The sequence below is a fragment of the Pinus tabuliformis genome, chromosome J, assembly GCF_031772625.1.
Source record: "Pinus tabuliformis cultivar Carrire ecotype Pingquan chromosome J, CPIR1, whole genome shotgun sequence".
NCBI lineage: Eukaryota > Viridiplantae > Streptophyta > Pinopsida > Pinales > Pinaceae > Pinus > Pinus tabuliformis.
In genome coordinates this window covers 934,672,519-934,691,639 of record NC_142295.1, presented here as the reverse complement: position 1 = coordinate 934,691,639, position 19,121 = coordinate 934,672,519, and the positions used below count along the sequence as shown (strand labels likewise).

Here is a 19,121-nt window from a genome sequence, read left to right as displayed (position 1 = left end):
ATTTGTATGAAGAAAATATCACCCTCCATAAGGCGGTAGGGCCCTTGCATGCAATGCAAAACTGATCGCGAGAGAATTTGAAAGTTCTAAAGGTAATTCATGCAGCCATTGATGCGATGCAAGAATGGGGCACTAAGTATAGAAATGCACCATCAGAATTGGTCAAGAAAACAAGGTGGGGAGAAAAATTGGAAGGGGTTGAGGTTAGAATGCTTGTATAGGGGAAAAAACAGCTCTACACTTATGTGGCCAACATCATAACCGCATATTCATGATTTTACTATAGTTTGGACTCCTTGGTTAGAGTGCAGAAGATTCCTTCTATTGGAGCATTTGTAGAAACAAAGGGCAGAAATGATGTTAGGAAGGAAATTGAGGAATTGTTGAGCAATCTAAGGCATGTAGTTACTAAAGAAGATTTAGAGATCACAAGGCAGAACATTCAACATTTTGTGGCCAATGCTGCCAATTTAAACATGAAGGTATTCTCATGATGGAATAATGTTCAAACTAGATCCAAAACTATTTACTAGGATGCAATGGAGGAAAGAGTTAGATATAAGCCAAATCTCCCACCAAATCTTCAGGACATAGCAGCATAGTACAAGGCTTGGTATCATTATGTTACAACATAGCTACAAGTGGAAGTTTTTGAGCTAGATTTTCGTCAAGCTCAAACATAATGTATATAGTTTTGTCTTATTAGGCTCTAATCACATTTTTTTCCTATGTGATTTTTATTTGGGAAATAATAAGAAGTGTAAATGTAAGTGGAAGTCCAAGATTCAAATGTGGAATATGGAGAGTCATTAGATAGAATAAATACAAAAGAAGTCCAAGAGTCATGAGGGAATCTCAAAGGTCACAATGGGAGATGAAAGGTCATCTCATATGTTATAAATAAACCCTCATAACTCAAGAAAAGGGCTTGGAACTTGAGATTGGAAGCCTTGGCTTCTTTAGTCTAGCATAGGAGTGAATATCATTCTTTGAAGGAGAAAGTAGTAACTTCATGTTCCACTATTGGGTCTAATTTCATATAATTGTATTGTGTACTTGGAACTTTCACTTAATGATTAGAAGCTCTCAGATCCAACATGTTTTCATGCATGTGTTGTGGATATTGTAAGACTATTCTTTAGATGTTTATGGTATATGTTATATCATTCATACTTATGTCAATGAACTATTTCATTAACTTTAGTATGTTCCTTATTGGATGTGTGTTGCATTTTCTTTCATGGATGTTATTATCTTGTGAACTATTTTTCAAGCTAACTAACGATTCTTTCGTATTTGTGTGTGTCTCTTTTAGGATAGGACTACTAATTTTCTTCTAGAGGCTCACTCTCCTTTTCTGTTGTGTGAAAGAACCTCTTATACATTACAATCAATATTATACAAAGTTTACTTACTTGTTGTCACCAAATATATGTGTATGTATTCTCGTGTGTCAATTGCAGCCAAGGCACATCTTTAAGATCACAATTATGAAAACCAGACATATTTCCGATTGGGGCTCCTGTTCTAAACGGTATGAGTTCTAATTGGGACTTCGTATCGGGGAGATACCCCTTGGTTGATGAATTTCCATCACCGTCAACAAGACCCTTATTGAAATCTACCTCATTGAGGAGAGACTTTTTTATTCTTCTACTTGATATTTCATTGATACTACTAAAATAGATAGAGGGCATGGTGAAATTTAGTTCTATTCCAATGGATCCACAATAAATATCCAAACATTCCATTAAATATTTGTTCTCCCTAATGTCTATTAAAAGGATATGGAATAAAGCTAAATCCCTTGCAATATAAAATAAATTTAGCTTTCTAGATTGCTTCAAACCATTTTCCTACTAAGGCGTTAGCCACTAATAACAAAATCAATGGCAATAGAGGCCATCCTTGCTTTAAGTCTCTCAATGGTATGAAAGTATGTAAGGTGATCCATTAATTAAAACAATAGAGGATGATGAGGACATGAAACATTCAATCTAGTTGACAAATGGAAGGTTAAACCCCATATGAATTAATACAAACCTTAAACACAACCATCTAGCTTTGTCATAAGATTTATATAGAACAATATTTATTATCATTGATGGACTCTCCTTAACCTTAACAGATTCCAAGAATTCCTATGATACTCCAACAACATTATTATTTGTCCCCTCCAAAAATCCAAATCATTCCACTAATATCTTTAATTCTCCTTGTTATTATTTTGGAAATAATATTGTAGATGGAATTGCATAGAGAACTAAGTTAAAAGTTACTAATCAAAGTAGTTTCATTATCCTTTTTATGCATTATTATTGTAAAGGTTGTATTCATTTCCCCTAACACCTTTTTAGAAGTTATTGATTTCTCCATCAATACTAATAATAAATCTCCATTCACTCATAAAAAGCTTAAAAATCAATTTATCACCCATAAGACCATGGGTCTTATCCTTTTGAGAAGTATTCCTTTGAGATTTCAACCATGAGTTCTTTGTGTCATCTTAATTTATAAATCTTGGGAATAATTAAACAAGTATTAGAATTCAACTATGTGGTCCCTTTTTAGAGATTCTAAGAAAAGGTTATTGAAGAAACCAATTCTTAGATATGCAAGTTCATTGAAATTTGAAGCTTTGATCCCGTCCATCTTGTAAATTTTCCCAATTGTATTTATGATCTTTCTCCCTTAAACATAGATTTAGAATATTTTTTTGTTTTCATCACTATAAGTTAGTCATTCTATTATACTCTTTGATATCCATGTTTTCTCCTCCCATAAAAAATAATTGTATTTCTTTCTTCTTGAGGCTTTACTTCGTTTTCTCTTCTTCAAATAAGAGGCCATGTACATGTTTAAAATGTTTCCTTCTACCTTTACAATGTCCTTTTGAGATGTGTTATATTTTTATTTTCTCACACAATAGTTTCAATCTTACCATTTATAGTTTTATATTAGATTTAGAACATGGGATTCTCCTCATAGTTAATATCAAACATTATCCATTCATATATTTTCATTTTCCCATACCATGGTTTCCTTCTTACTCTTTTTAGAGGTTGGTAAGAATTAGAACATGGCATTAGACTCCTCATAGTTAATATCAAACATTCTCCATTCATCCTTCATTATTGCTATAAATTATTGGAGTTGTCATAGAATTTCTTTTAAGTGAGGATTATGTTTATAGAATGTAAATCACACAACTTGAGGTCTTCTAATTTGTCCAAAAAAAAACTAGAAATGCGATCAATTCTCCTAAACTCCCCTTAAACCTTTCATTTCCTTAGTATAGAATTTAAATATCCAATCATTAATAACATGCTTTAGAGTAAAAAAGTGTGATTTGAAATTTGTTTTTCATTGTATAGTCCATATACATTGCATACAAAGAAAAATCATCTTAATTCACATATTTTAGTCCTTGAGGGTTTGCTTAGACTCAACAACAAGGATTGAATCCATTACAACAAAGCTCATTATGTCACCTATAGAAATTGAACATAAATAGAGAAAATAACAATCATTCACCACAACAACTTCAAATAAACCCAATTAACTATACTTTTAATAAATTGATAATTTTTTTTATTAATTATGAATAAGTTTCAATAAATTAAAAATAACATTTTACTCATTTTCTATCTATAAATTTTCATGATTTTATGATTTCATATACATACCTCGAATTTCATTTGTTGCTGACTTAATATTTTTATATTGCAGTTTGCCAAAGAAAATCCAGTTCCTCCTCAAGTTAAAATAGAAAATAGCAATGACATCACTGAGGAAGCAATACGAACAACATTGATTAGAGCAATACGCTTCTGGGCTACCATGCAAGTAGATGATGGACACTGGCCTTGTGATAACTCAGGGGTTATGCATGTTATGGCAAATATAGTAAGTCTATTTGATTCCTTATTTATTTACATACACTTACTTTTAAAAGTATATTCATATAGTTTTGGAAAGTATATTAGCTTAATCATATTATTTTCATAATTATATCGATTAGAAAAATCAAACTAAAAAAATATTGTAGAGGTAATAAATGATACCCGTAATACTATTAGCCAAAAGAGTAGTGACTATATTCATATAATAATTATCCTTATTGATAATGGCTTAACTTAAAAATTCTAAAGAAATTTCAAAGTATTTTTATGATAAAGTATGTTTAATAAATAGTTTTAATTCTTATAAAATGTTGTTTATATAATATATATTATATTTATTATTATTTTATTTTATTTTATATAATGTTAATACATATTTAAATTGATAATAATAATAATTTCTTTAATATTAAATTGTATAATACATATATATTGTAATAAATATTTCTTATTAATAAATAAATAAAAGTGCCTATAACAATAAAGTAGATGTTGATTTATGTTACAACACGTGTTATTATTATGATATATTATCAACTTTATTTTGTTATATTAAAACTATCAATAAATAATAATAAGTTGATTTAATTACATATTCATCCCACCAACCCATGCGAATATGATAGGGAAACATGTTCCTTAAATACTTTAATAAAATCATGTAGTTTACATGGGAAGTTACTATAGTCCGGATTGCTTGCCATTCAATATAGAGCTCTGTCAATTGTGTGATGGGAAACTCTTACAAATTTTTATCGAGATTTTACAATTGATGATGTTTCTCTCATGGGTGAGTTTGGACAACATGGTATCTTCACCAGCTTGGCATTCATTAACCAACATTCAATGGGAATTTAACCATGGATATGAGCATCAGAGAGGGAACCACCTCATACAAACTTATTTGCAGTGGAGAATGGATATATCACTCCTAGAAAATGTCTTTGACTCCTAGGTCCTTCGTTATCCTTTATACCATTCTCTCCAAGACAGGCATTGATCCCCCCTTGCTCCAGCCTAGTTCAATGGATTTTTAACTAGTATCAGTGGATTCTCAACCTAAGGATAGGAAGGTGTTGTAGCGGCTACAACCACCCTCCAAAATTTTTCCTTCACTTCGTTTTGGAGCATCCCTACTAAAATCTCAGCAGCTTGTCTCGCACTGATCCAAGTACTTGTGATTTCATTGAGTTTTTTCTTTTGCATTACAACTTGTGTTTTCTTACTTTCTTTGTTGTCTAACCACAGGCTTACCTCTTAACTTGGTTGTAAACCGGTTCTAGCACCGCATTAATGATATGCACAATCCTTGAGGGAAACCAGCCTTGCTCTCAGGAAATGTGCAGTGCAACCCAGCAGTGAGCTTTGGCTCCCGAATTTCGTAGACCCAGTTGGCAACCTGGCTTCAGCTGGGAAACTACACAGAGCATGAGAGACAGCAAGTGAGCCTTCAGCTCCAAAATTGCATATAGACAGTTGACATCCTGCCTTCAGCTGGGAAATTGCGTAGAGCCTAAGAGGTAGCCCAAAAATTGCACAGAACTTGATGTGCTCAAAAGACTGCTTAGTGCATGAACTAGAGAGTTTCCTGGTCCTTCCCATAATTGCACAATCTTTTGAGGAAATGCATGGCAGTTTTCCCAAAAAGCAAGAACCTAAGAGGAAAAACATCCCTAGGAAGTAGGGATCTATGATTAGTTTCCCGAAGGTGACACATTTCCATCTTTAGACGTTTCTTCCAAGTGTCGTTGTTTTCCTTAATCTCAAGCATACGCGTCATGTACTCCATTTTGCTCAAATATGTGTAATATATGCCTCTATATCTCACTTATACATTCGATCATCAAGCTATAGCTTCCCTAGGAGATCAAGGGGCCTTCGGAGCATTGTCATTGCTTTTCAGGGTGAGTTTTGCTTTTATCGCCTTTTGCTGCTTTTTTTGTCGCTTTTGTGTTTTTAGCTTGTGATGTTTCACTCGTTTTGTTGAACGACCACTATCATTTTAACTTGTTTTAGCTTGTAGAAGTATTTTTTCAAGTTATAGATTGCCTTTCTCAAGTGTCGCATGAGTTTTCTCATTTTGCACCAACAGTCGTCGTTGCGGCGACACCCTTCACATGCTTCATGTTCCTTCAGTTTGATCCATTTTTGCACTTGTTTAACATGCATACATCTACACTTAGTCATATTTTCACTCATCCTTAAATCATCCTTCAGATCTTCTTGTTTTCACACTCCCAATGGATAGATTTGGGCTCCCCCTGCCCGGATCTCACATTCACTTGCATGCACTGCACAATCTGGAAGCTCAAGGCCTCTGCATTAGCTTCTGGAATTGCGTAGAGGTTATCCTAGGTTGGCTCCAACTGCACATTGCACAATTCTAGGAGCTAGTCTCCTAGCTTGGTCGTTGAGACTACGCAATGTGCAGTCTCTCCCAGGCCTTGTCCCAGATTGAATTGCGCATCATAAAGTCACAATTTTACCTTGTCAAGTATGTAGAGCACCATTGGATCTGGTGGCATTACTTTAGGCAGAAGTAGGGGTGGAGTGTATAGGAGTACACTGCAAAGTTTATAAATATAGGCATAATTCTAGGTATCTCTCCAAGGAACCTATATGTACTCCTCATGTATTTGGGGGGTATACATAACAATCTATGAAAGAGAGTAATGTTGTTCAAGCTCATATCGGTGGATGAGGCTTGTGCACATGCACGATACCTGGATAACATAGGCCAGAAGAAAGGGAAATCAAGTGGGTTGAAGTAGAAGAAGCACCATGATGCTTGCAACGAAGGGAAGAAAAAGTGGAAAGGGAGAATGGAAAGAAGAAATAGTCACAACAGACCAACACAAAGATCCTAACAATGACTCCAACCATTGTAACATTGATGGTCATACAAAGAATTTTTAGAAGTTTCATCCAAATATTAACCTAGAGAACAAAAAAGATAATTAGAAGAAGAATCTCATGGCCACTAGTTTGAAAAAGTAGGTTGAAATAAGCTCAGAAGTAGATGAGAATATTGCTTGTACATTAGTGGATAAGGAGGTGAATTTGAGTATCCTTCAGCATCATGAAGAGAATGAAAATACGAAACTCTTCCATATAATGATATAAGTCAATAAAACAAATATTGATGCTTTTTCAACTCAGGACCACAAGAAAATGTCTTTGTAGAATAGTTGGTAAAAAAAATGGGATTGGAATTTCATGATCATTCAAGCTCATATCCACTGGGATGGGTAATAAGGATGCAAAGATAAATGTTACCAAATAGTGTAATATTATATTTTCTATCATTGGTGATTTTATTGATGAAGTAGAACTAGATGTTGTTCCCCTTGATGTATGTGGAGTGGTGTTTGGGAGTCCCTATGTGTTCATGTTAGATGTAATATCCATGTGGAGATCCAGCCAATATTACCTCATCAAGGATGGAAAATACTTCACCATCAACACACACAAGGGTAAGTCCATAATTTCACTGGTAAGTGCCAACGAAGATAAGAAATTGACCAGTTCTAGAAAGATGTATGTTTTCGTATTTTTAATAGAAAAATAATTCGTAGAAGAGTCAATCAGAGAAAAGGCATCCTTGAAGAGGTGTACTAATAAATAGAAACAAAAAACTGGAAGAGTTGTTATAGGCATACAAGGATGTTTTCCAGGAGCCTAAAGGGATACCACCCAAGATGGAATTAGAGCATGAGATCCAACTATTGTTGGACTCCTTATTGTTGTGCATTGGGCTATATAAGAAGTATGTTATAGAAGCAAGTGAGGTGAAGAAGCAGTTGCAGTAGCTACTAGAATAAGGTGTCATTCGACCAACTACATGACCATGTGGGTCATTCATCGTCATTGTGCCAAAGAAGGATGGGACCTAGTGGATGTGTATACATTACATGGTGTTCACAAAATTACGCGCAAGAATGGGTACCCCTTGCTTAGGGTACTTAATCTATTGGATTAATTGTAGCAAGCCAAATACTTCACCAAGTTGGACTTAAAGTATGGATATCACCAGGCTTGAGTTAGAGAAGAAGATACCTAGAAGACCACCTTCAAAACTAGGCCATATTTGTATGAGTGATTAGTCATGTCATTCCGCATATGCAATGCACCAACTATTTTTATGAGGTTAATGAATGATATATTGTGCCCTTTTATAGATTCATTTTTTATTGTCTATTTGGATGATATATTGGTATACATTTCTACCTAGGAGGAACACATATCACATTTGACGTAGGTGCTAAATAATTTAAATAAGCACTATCTACTAGAAGAGCTCAAGAAGTGTGAGTTTGTACAACAATATTTGGTGTATCTAGGGTATGTGATAAGTGGATGAGAATTGAAAATAGATCCTGCAAGATCGAATCCATCACGAAGTTTCCAGTGCCTACTAATGTTTCTAAGGTCGAGAGATTTTTTGGGGAAGCATAGTAGCTGAGGAAATTCATAGCCTCATTTTCAGTAGTAGTAACACTTCAGTAGTAGTAGCACCACTCCATGCCATAACAACAAGTGGCAAGAATTTTCAATGGGGAAAAGGTTAGAATAAGGCCTTTAAGGAGTTAAATAAGAAGATCATTCAAGCACCAAATTTAGCATTACCAATCCTAAAACAACCCTTTGAAGTGGATACAGATGCAAGTGGGTATGTTATAGGAGCAGTCTTTATGCAAGGAGAAAGGCATGTATGCTACCATTCTGAAGTATTTCTTTGGGTATTTCTTAAATAATGCACCTAAGACAAGGAGTTGTATGCCCTGGTACAAGTTGTGAGGAAGTGGAGGCACTATTTGATGGGAAAGGAGATAGTAATCCACACAAATCACCAACCCCTACAGTACCTATAACCCGAGAATAAGCTACAGGAGGCCAAAAATTATAAGTGGATGGGGTTTCTACAATAGTTTCATTTAGTGATCAAGTCTAAGAAGGACAACAAAAACAAGTTTTCCGACGTGTTTTCAAGGCCACCAACATCAAATATCACAACTTTGGAAACTCTGATGCACATGGAGCCATTTACTCATGATGCATAAAGAGAGGCATATCCAAAAGATGAATTCAAGGAGGTGTTTCAACAGTTACAGAGCCAAAACATTGTGCACAATGGCGATAACGCAGTTGACTACCATCTCCAAGATGGGTTAGTCTACAGGCTAGATAAGTTATGTGTTCCTCAAGGTGAGTGACTGCAACTAATTAGAGAGGTTCACACCTCCAAGGTTGTTGGGAACATTAGTGTACAAAAGATAGTGGTCAACTTGCAGAAGTATGTGTATTGGCCCAAGATGCAAGAACATGTAGCTAGGTTCATAAAAGGATGCATGCTTTGTTGTATCAGAAAGCCTAGTAATAGGAAGCAAGGTTTATATCATCCATTTCTTATACCCACTTTTCCTTGGGAAAGTATTTCCATGGAATTTGTAGGAGGTTTAATAACAAATAGGAAGGGACATGACTACCTATTCATGGTATTTGTTAGGTTCAGAAAGATGTGTATTCTCATGTCCTATAAAAATATCATTAGTGGGCAAGAATCAGTGAACTTGTTCTTTAGACAGCTATGGGTGCACTTTGGGATACCGAGGAGCATAATTTTAGATAGGGACAGAATATTTCTTAGTTTGTTTTGGACTACATTATGGGATAAGATAGACATGAAATTGAAGAGGTCTACAACATTCCATCCACAGATAACTAGGAAGAAAAAAGTGGCCAACAAGACTTTGGTGCAAATTTTGAGGAAGACCTGGGATGAAAATTTTGTACATGTAAAATAATATTATAATATATCAATCCACACTTCTATTGGTAAGCTCCCATTTAAAACTTTTTTTGGATATTTTCCTCCTTTACCTTTGGATATTGGATATGGGCAACAAGGGGGAGTGAGGGAGGATCTTGTAATGGATGCCTTAAGGGAAGAAAAAATTGTTGAGAAGACTAGGAAAATCCATATACATATACAAGAGACACTTTAGAAGTCACAGGAAAAATTTAAGGCTAGGCATGATCAGAATAAAATAGAGATATCATTCAAGGTGGGAGATAGAATATAGTTGCAGTTGAAAAATGAGAGGTTATAAGGTCCTATAAAGAAAACCAAGGCTCTCTGATATGGTCCCTTTGAGATACTGGAAAAGGTGATAGATAATTTCTATATACTTGTCCTCTTCCCATACATGCACATTTACTCAGTGGTGAAGGTAGATAATCTAACACTCTATAAGCCTTCCATGCTAGATAAATAAAAGGAACAAGTCCTACCTTATGTAGACGATTTGGCACCAGATGCTTAGGAAAAGTTGACAGAAGATACAATTTTTCCATAGAGGTATGGAACTACAAGACAGGGGCAGCATAACCTTTGGCATATTGGATTGAAAGGTCAGCTTCTAGGTAAGGCTAAATGGTACACCCAAGAGAAGGTGGAGGAAAATTTTCCTCACCTCATTCAAGAAAATCTTTTGGGGACCAAAATCCTCCCAGAATAGGGAGGTGTAATCTGAATTGGATCATTATTATTTTTTATCCATGTCAATGCTTTTATAGTGTAAGAGTGGAGGAATCCGCTAACAAGACCATTTTTATCAGCAAGAACTAATTTGGAAAATTGGGGTTTAAAAACTTTTGGGAGCATTTTGAAGCATCAAATGGCATTTTTTGGGGCATAAAACTTTTTTTCTTAAGAGAAACACCTTTTTAATCTATTCTACACATAGATAGATTTCCAATGGCTCAAGAATTTACTTAAAGAAAGTATGCATGCAAATGTATTCCACTCATAAGTTTACCTTCCTGTTTTGACCACCATAGTTCGAGAGGATACCATGTCAGTCTCCATTATTGGTGGAAAAGGGGTTAGCCACATGATCATGATGAAGAAGACTCTAAAAGAGTAAATATTGGAACTCTAGTTAAGAGTTGATGGAATCAGACCTAAACATTAGCAGGCTATCAGGTTGTGTTATGACCAAGCCACTAGGAGGAAAAGGGGTTCCATTATTTTCGAGTGCATTTTTTGTTCAATAAATGAGAAGAGTAGCTAAGATGGATATGGATAGAGCATACAAAGAGGATTTGTGTAATGTAGAATCACATGAGCCACATGCCTCACTTATTTGTACTTACATCCATTTTCCATTCAAATAAGGAGAGGAGAGCAGCCTCACCCTCCACCTAGGTTTTCTCTTGAAAGGGTTTGCTAGGATATATCTTGTATCAATTGTGGTTTATCAATTTTTTTTTGGTTCTCTATTTTATACATAATTATAATTTGAATGCATACACACAAAATAAACAATAATTAATAGATCCATAAATACAAGAAACTCTCATAGTGTAGATTTCAAATTTTAAGCTTAATTTTATCAGATTTATTGTGATGAATTGTCTAATGGAATATCCATGATAGTAAACTTCAACAATAAAGAGACAACAATATGAATGTTAATTTTGCAACAATTTAACATCATCAATAAATATAGGAATAGAAGTAATAGCAAGTTAAAAGGCAGGTTTTCAAGGCCACTTGCACCCAATATCATAGGTTTAAGTACTTTTTTGCACATGAAACCTTTTCTGCACAATTCAAAGAGGATACACAAAAAATGAGAACTTCCAGGAGACACTTAATAAATACAAGGCTACATTTTGATTAAGAATGTGACAACAAGGTTGAGTACCTTATACAAGATGGGTTTCTATACAATCTAGATAGGTATATGTGTCTAAAGGTGAGAGAGTACAACTTATAGGAGAATCTCACACCTTCAAAGTTGCAAGCCCTTTTGGCATTGAAAAAGAAATATCCCAGTTAGAGAGGTATGTGTACTAGTCTGAAATGTAAGGAGATGCGCAATTCATTAGAGAATGAATATTTTGGTGTATTTGAAAATCCAAGACTAAGAAAAAATATATATATTATCCCTTTCCTATTCTTCTGAAGCCATGGGAGAGCATCTTTATGGATTTTGTGGGTGATTTCCAATAGCCAAGTGTGGACATTTTTGGTCTAATTTATTTGCATAAACTAGAACATATAATCTTATCAATGAAGGAGTTGTAAATTTAGAAGCACACCACTATATCTGAGGAGCTAGTTCTAGATTTACCCTATTTCCCCTTAGTGCTTAAAAATGGAATTGCTTATAGCTAATTTTTAAGGAAATCCAAAGCTATGGTTATTTAAAATTTACTTAAAATTTTGAATTAAAAATGTAATCTAAACTCATATGAAATGAAAAATCAAGTAATTACCAAGTCACTATAGTGGAAAATTTAAATTCTAAATTGCAAATTCAAAGAAAAATGCTAATTAATCAACTTGACAAGAAAGTAACTAATATTCTCTGGTCTAGGCTACAAAAGCTTATACTTGCATAAAATCAAGTTACAGAGGTATGTTTCCTTGAGAAACACCCACACAACATTGTTCTTTTTGCTTATTAACGGAAGAAGAATTTCAAGATAACTTGAATTAATTTATAAAATATATCATTTCCAACAACTACATTACCTACACGGATTTCCTTTCCAAAGCTTCCTTCACTCTTATAAGAGTACTTCTTCACTCCAAACCACCCTTTTAAATTTTATAAGCTATCTTTTATCATAAAATAGATGAAGATTTTTGTTATTATAAAGTAATTATAAATATAAATTTACTTCATTTAAAATTCAGATAAAAATGTGATTCATTATTTCTTATTTTCTTTTCATTATATATATATATTTTTAATACCAATGTAATATTTCATTGAGATAATAAAATAATAAAATCATATTATAATATATTCCTTAGATTATCATTTATAAAAAAATTATTATCATCTTTGGTTGAGATGATAAAGTGTATTGATTTTCTAGTTATCAATGTTATGGAAAAAAATTCTAGGGCTAGGGTTGAAAGTTCCAATAGAGCAGAGTAAAAATCTCAATAAAGAAACTAAGATAAGCATGTAAAATCCTTCAAATTCACAAAGTAAGGAAGTAGTACTCACTTGTAGGTCCTACGTTTGGAGTAGATCTCACAGGGTCCAAACCCTAACCTCTCATTCGAAGGTTTCAAACTTGCACGATAATCAGGAAACCAAGAGCTGATCACATAATTCAAAGCATATAAACATTTAAATCAAGTTAGTCCATAATCATATCCATTAGACATTCATATTCATGAAATATAAACAAAAGAAATGGGAACAGAATATGGGTCTTTTTATTGAAGAACAACAATAGAGAAATCATTATGATACAACCTGACCCTGGCTATCAGCGCCAATTAAACCTTGCTATGTATCCTTCCTACCTAGGCCACTAAAGATCTTGTCTCAAATAGTAGAAAACTGATGTGACATAAGAGTGCTCAATATCAAAGCAAGGAACTAGGGCTTCCTTGAGACAGAGGAGTGCTTAAAAGCACATGATAAGCATACCTAATTTGGAGAATATTTGGCAGAGTATGGATACCAAGTACTAAGGTGTAAATGAGGGAAACTCAAGGTGTGTATTTATACCACCAAAAATTAGTTGGGTTGGTTATGCTATTGGCTCCTATAGGTGGACTTCTAGTCTAACCCGTAAACCACAACTGAAAAATAATTGAACTATATATTTTTTCAAATTTCAAAATTTTTTACATAAGAAACTTTAAGGAGAATCACACACATATGCGTGTTTATAGTCATAAGGTTGCATATGGATTTTGGAAAATGCTTTTTTGAAATAATATTAAGTTTGTATAGGGAAATAGATTCTTCTCGGACTAATATAAACATATAATGATAAGTGTGGCAAAAAATACTATTACAATCAAATATTTTTGTATATTTTAAAATACTTTCAAAATTTATAAATTATTTTTTATAATAAAGTAAATGTGACTTTGTAATATAACTTATTATATTTTACTTTTCTTTTATACTTAATTTTTTATTAAAAAATAAATAAATCATATTATGATATACAAATCAACCCATTGTTGGTTCGTGATCTTCTATATATAGAGTGAATTATAACATATATAATTTATATATATATATATATATATATATATATATATATATATATATATATTATATATATATAATATATATAATTAAATCATATATATTATATTATAGTATATAAATCCAATGAAAATTATCAATATATATATATATATATATATATATATATATATATATTTATTATTTAGATTTTCTTTAAAACACATTGCTTGCTTTTTTATCTTCTTTTTCTTCACAATGAATTATAACATGCTTTGATGGCATAATTTCTAAATTTTGTTAAGACCCGAAAGTGTTTTTATAAATGTTTTTTTTTTTTTTTTTTTCTTAAATAATTTTTTGAATCTTAAATTAATAATCTACATGAACTTTATAGCCGTTTAACTGTAATTTTAAATCTTTATGTTTTGTAATTTAGAATTTTATGTTTTGTAAATGTATTTTTTTAATATGTTTCTAAAATGAATTTGGTACTACATGGTGTAGGTTATTTTCATATATGTGACGGGAGCATTAAACATAGTTCTAACAGAAATGCATTAAAAAGAAATATGTCGCTATATGTATAACCATCAGGTATGTATCTTTATTTTTATTTTAAATTAGTCTAAAAACTATAATAGATTATTATAATATTTTTGGCAAGAAAGTAATTTAAAGATCACTTTTATTTTATATATTTGCATTAATATAAGAGAGATCTTGTTAAGCCAAGGTTGACGAGATATATCATGTAATGTATATGCTTAAACTAAAATTGACATCTATAACACCCTCCTCCCACATTTACCCAAGCTAACTGGTCCACTGGGGTAAACATGTGACAAGAGGATACTATGATGTGATTCAACTCCCCATGTATAGTTAAGGAAGTGGAAACGACAAAACAAAACCATTCTTACCTTCCACACATGTTATAGAACCTTCATGAGCCAACCCACCCTTCCAGGTGACCAACGCCTGAGACAACTTGACATTTTACTGATTTGGACCCTTCGTCGCTCCCATGACAAGCCATGTATGTAACTGAGGCCTTCCAATCACTCCCACAACAAGGCATGCTAGTGAATCTGGACTTTTTCAGGTAGTTTCATGTTAGCGACCCTGGATTCTAAGCCACTTTTTCAGAGCTAGGTCTCAGGCCACTGCCTAGAACTTCATAAAACTTCTAGAAATGATAAATTAACAAATAAATAAGGATACTAATGCAATCAATGGTACAAGTACTTGATCTTACCCCTACTAGCCATGAGAGGCATTTTGTCAAACATATCAGAAATATGAAATATACAGGTCATAACAATATATCTGAGCATTGGGGTCACATACTTATCTGAAAATTGTAAAGAATCATTGATATCGTATCATAATAGCTGCATTATCATCTATTAGGTCATATATTCAATCACATTCATGTATTAATCAAATCATGATGAGATCCATAACCAAAGACTCTCATAAACCATGCTTATAACCAACATATAAACAACATAAATAACAAGGATATAACAATCATAAAAACCACATATGAACAAGTGCATTTACACATGAAACACTAAAGGAGAAGGATCTCTTATCAATGTATGCTTAAGACAACCAAGTCAGGGACTTCCACGAACCACCTAACCATAGACTGGGTTGAAACAAATCTTTCTTTCAGCCAATCACCCTCATGCAATATTCCAAGCATAAATGTGGGACTCACAACAAAAATAACCAAGTTTCCTCAAGATTTATCGTAATCCCCACCGGATCACTAGGCCATAAACAAGCATGGATGCCTCCAAATATCTCCACCTACGCCGTGAGGAATTTGCATGTCTCCTAGTCTCTAGGCTTTACTGTATATCCCGCCATTCACCAGTAGAGGATTCCTATGCATAATCGAGAATCCACCCTCTAGGATTTACCATATATCCTATCAGTCACCGGTCAAGGATTCCTATGCCTGATCGAGGTAACACACCTTGAGGATTTACCGTATATCTTTCCATTCACCAGTCAAGGATTCCTAGGCCCACTGACATACACAAAATCTGGCTTTACCGCAATCCCACCTTCTCCAGTCTAGGGATTCCTAGGCCTTGTGTTCTTATTCAGAGACCACCTCACTCATTTTCGAGACCATTTGGCAATCCAACTTAACCAAATAAAAGAGAACCCATCACACCATGGCTATCCAGAAATGGCAAGCCAAGGCTGAAAATCAATGTCACACCTAGAAATACCCATGCCAATAACAATAAGAGAACCAAATACACACATGCATGTACCATGCATTCCAAATATAGCAAGGAAATCACACATGCAAATCAATATATGCAAGTAATCACATTGTCGTTGCTTGATCCTGCTCTTCCTTGCTTGATCTTTCCTTCCCTTTTCCATCTTTGTCCTTCCTTTGTTTTCCTTGATCCAATGCTAGAGTGCTCCAAGAATTCTCTAAGTGTCCAAGAGTGAGAGAGAGAGAGAGAGAATAGATTGAGAGCTCCAAAAATGAACTAACTAAAAAACGGTACCAACTGATCCTCAGAAGCCTTTTATTAAGGAGACCTCTATTTTCTTCGCTTTTCTATTATTTTCCTTCATTTTCCTCCTCACATGCAACCTGTGACCTTTCACCTTCCTTTTCTCCTAATTTCCATTATTTCCATAAATAAAATGTCAATTAATGCCTCATGCCTTTCCAAATCCTTTTCTATTGCCTTTGCCAATTTTCTTACCCATAATAAACCAAATAAACAACCACACTAGGATTTTTTTGCCCAACATTCAGCTGGGAATATGTGTCTTGTTACCTTGGTTATTATTTTACCTTTATTAACTTTATTACGTGGAATTTTGACCAAGGTTTTTAAGGAACCCTCCCCCTTGGGGGAACACCGTCCTTGGTGTTCAATGACACCTATAACCAACAAGACTACTGAAAGCAAAACATATTGCCCACGAAGCTTTATAGCTTAGCTCATTCCAGTATTTACAATGATCAATCTACTGAGAAGCAACCTAACATGACAAACATAATAGCATAACAAGCATAATGACATGGCACCCATACTGCTTATTGGAGCTTGATAACACAACTCATGGTAGTATTTACATCCATATATATATGTACGTATACCAAAACATATACCAAAAACATTCGCTCAACCAATGAATAGAGAAGGATACATAACCCGCATCTAATCTGACATCTCCCATGTAGCTTCATTGGGCCCAAAGTGCTTCCACTGCACTTTAGCCTACTCGATTGCTTGGTTCTGAAGCATAAGCATCTTTTTCTGCAATACACATTGAGGTTCTAGCTGGAATTCTCCATCTAGCTCCACCTGCAATATAGACCAATCAATCACATGATCAACATCTTTAACATAGTTCTTAAGAAATGACACATGGAAAAGATCATGGACTTTCATTGTCAGAGGCAATGCAAGTTGATAGGCTACTAGTCCAATCCTTTCAAGAATCTTGAAAGGTCCACAAAATCGAGGTGTCAACTTGGCACATGATCCAATCCTCAAGGAGCTCTTCTTGGGCTTGATGCATACATACACCTGTTCCCCAACCTGAAACTCCTTAAACATCTTGTTTCGATTTGCATAAATTTTCTTTTTGTCTTGTGCTTCCTTTAGATTCTTCTTGATTACCTACATTTCCTGTTCCATCTCTACCAACATGTCTGGTCCTATCAACACTATGTTCACTGGATCACTCCAACTGGTGGGATTATTACAAATCTGCCCATAAAGTGCCTCAAATGGACTCATCCTCGGTGACTCTTGATAACCATTATCATAAGAAAACTCAACCAATGGAATGTACTCCTCCCATCTCCTTTACTGATGCATCACATACATCCTCAACATATCCTCTAATATCTTGTTGAGCCTCTCTATCTGTTCATTTATCTGCGGATGGTAAGTTGTGTTGAAGGCCAACTCTATCCCCAAACCTGAAAACATCTCCTTCCAAAACATGGAAGTGAACTTAACATTCCTATCTAACACAATATTCCTTGGAACACCATGCAACCTCACTACATCTCTGATGAAGACCTGGGCTACGTCATTAGTTGAATAAGTAGAGTTCACCGGAATGAAGTGTGCTACCTTCGTTAACCTTTCAACCACAACCATGATGGAATCATGTTTTCTAGATGTCCTCAGAAAAACTATGATGAAATCCATGGAAATGACCTCCCATTTCCACTATGGAATCAAAATCGGCTGAAGCAACCCACCTGGATGCTTACACTCTACTTTCACCTGTTGACAGTCTAAGCATCTAGCCATAAAATCTACCACTTTCTTCTTCAAATTCGGCCAATGATAAAACTTCTTCATCATTGTTAATGTCTGATGGTATCCTGGGTGACCTGAATATGGTTTAGCATGAAATTATCGCAAGATAGTCTTCTTGAGCTCACTGTCATTCAGCACATAGATCTAATCCCTAAATCTGAGAAAACCATATGTTGTAAGATGGCAGCCCACATCTTGACCACCTGTACCCTATTTTAACCTGTGCATAAGCTCCCTATACCTGTCATCCTGTTGTCCTTCCTGTAAAATCTAATTTTGTAAATCTCTCCCATAGGAGCTCATAATTGTTATATGATTTACCTGTATCCTCATGCTAAAAGAATCTACAACCATGTCCTCTTTCCCCTTGATGTACCTGATCTCAAAGTCAAACTCATTGATCATGTCCAACCATCGAGCTTGTTTGGAATTCAAATTTGGTTGGTCAAATAGATACATCAATCCACTGTGATCACTCATCAGTACAAACCTCCTGCCAAGAAGATAATGTCTCCACATTTTCAATGCATGGATGATCATTGCCAACTCAAAATCATATGTCAGATAATTATTCTCATGCTCATTCAGTTTCTGTGACTCATAGCATACTACCTGTCCTTCTTGCATCAAGACTCTTCCAAGTCCTCTCTTGCAAGCATTTGTACACACCACAAACTCTTTGTCTGGATCTACAATCTTTAACACTGGAGCATTCTTCAACAACTACTTCAATTTCTCAAAAATTGCTACACATTCTTCTATCCATTCAAATTGTTTACCTTTCCTATGTAGTGACGTAATAGGATATGAAATCCGAGAGAATTTCTTGATGAACCTCCAGTAGTAATCTCCTAGCCCCATAAATGGTCTTACTTCGTCCATAT

At 34.4% G+C, this 19,121-nt stretch overlaps 1 pseudogene across 1 annotated transcript in view; it reads left to right on the top strand.

The window, feature by feature from the left end:
- Window positions 1–19,121, top strand: part of LOC149229841 (cycloartenol synthase-like) — a 377,687-nt pseudogene that overhangs the window by 29,214 nt on the left and 329,352 nt on the right. The window contains exons 2-3 of the transcript XR_016247969.1: window positions 3,730–3,906; window positions 14,420–14,509. The product of XR_016247969.1 is annotated as a cycloartenol synthase-like (transcript). The remainder of the gene's footprint in view (window positions 1–3,729; window positions 3,907–14,419; window positions 14,510–19,121) is intronic.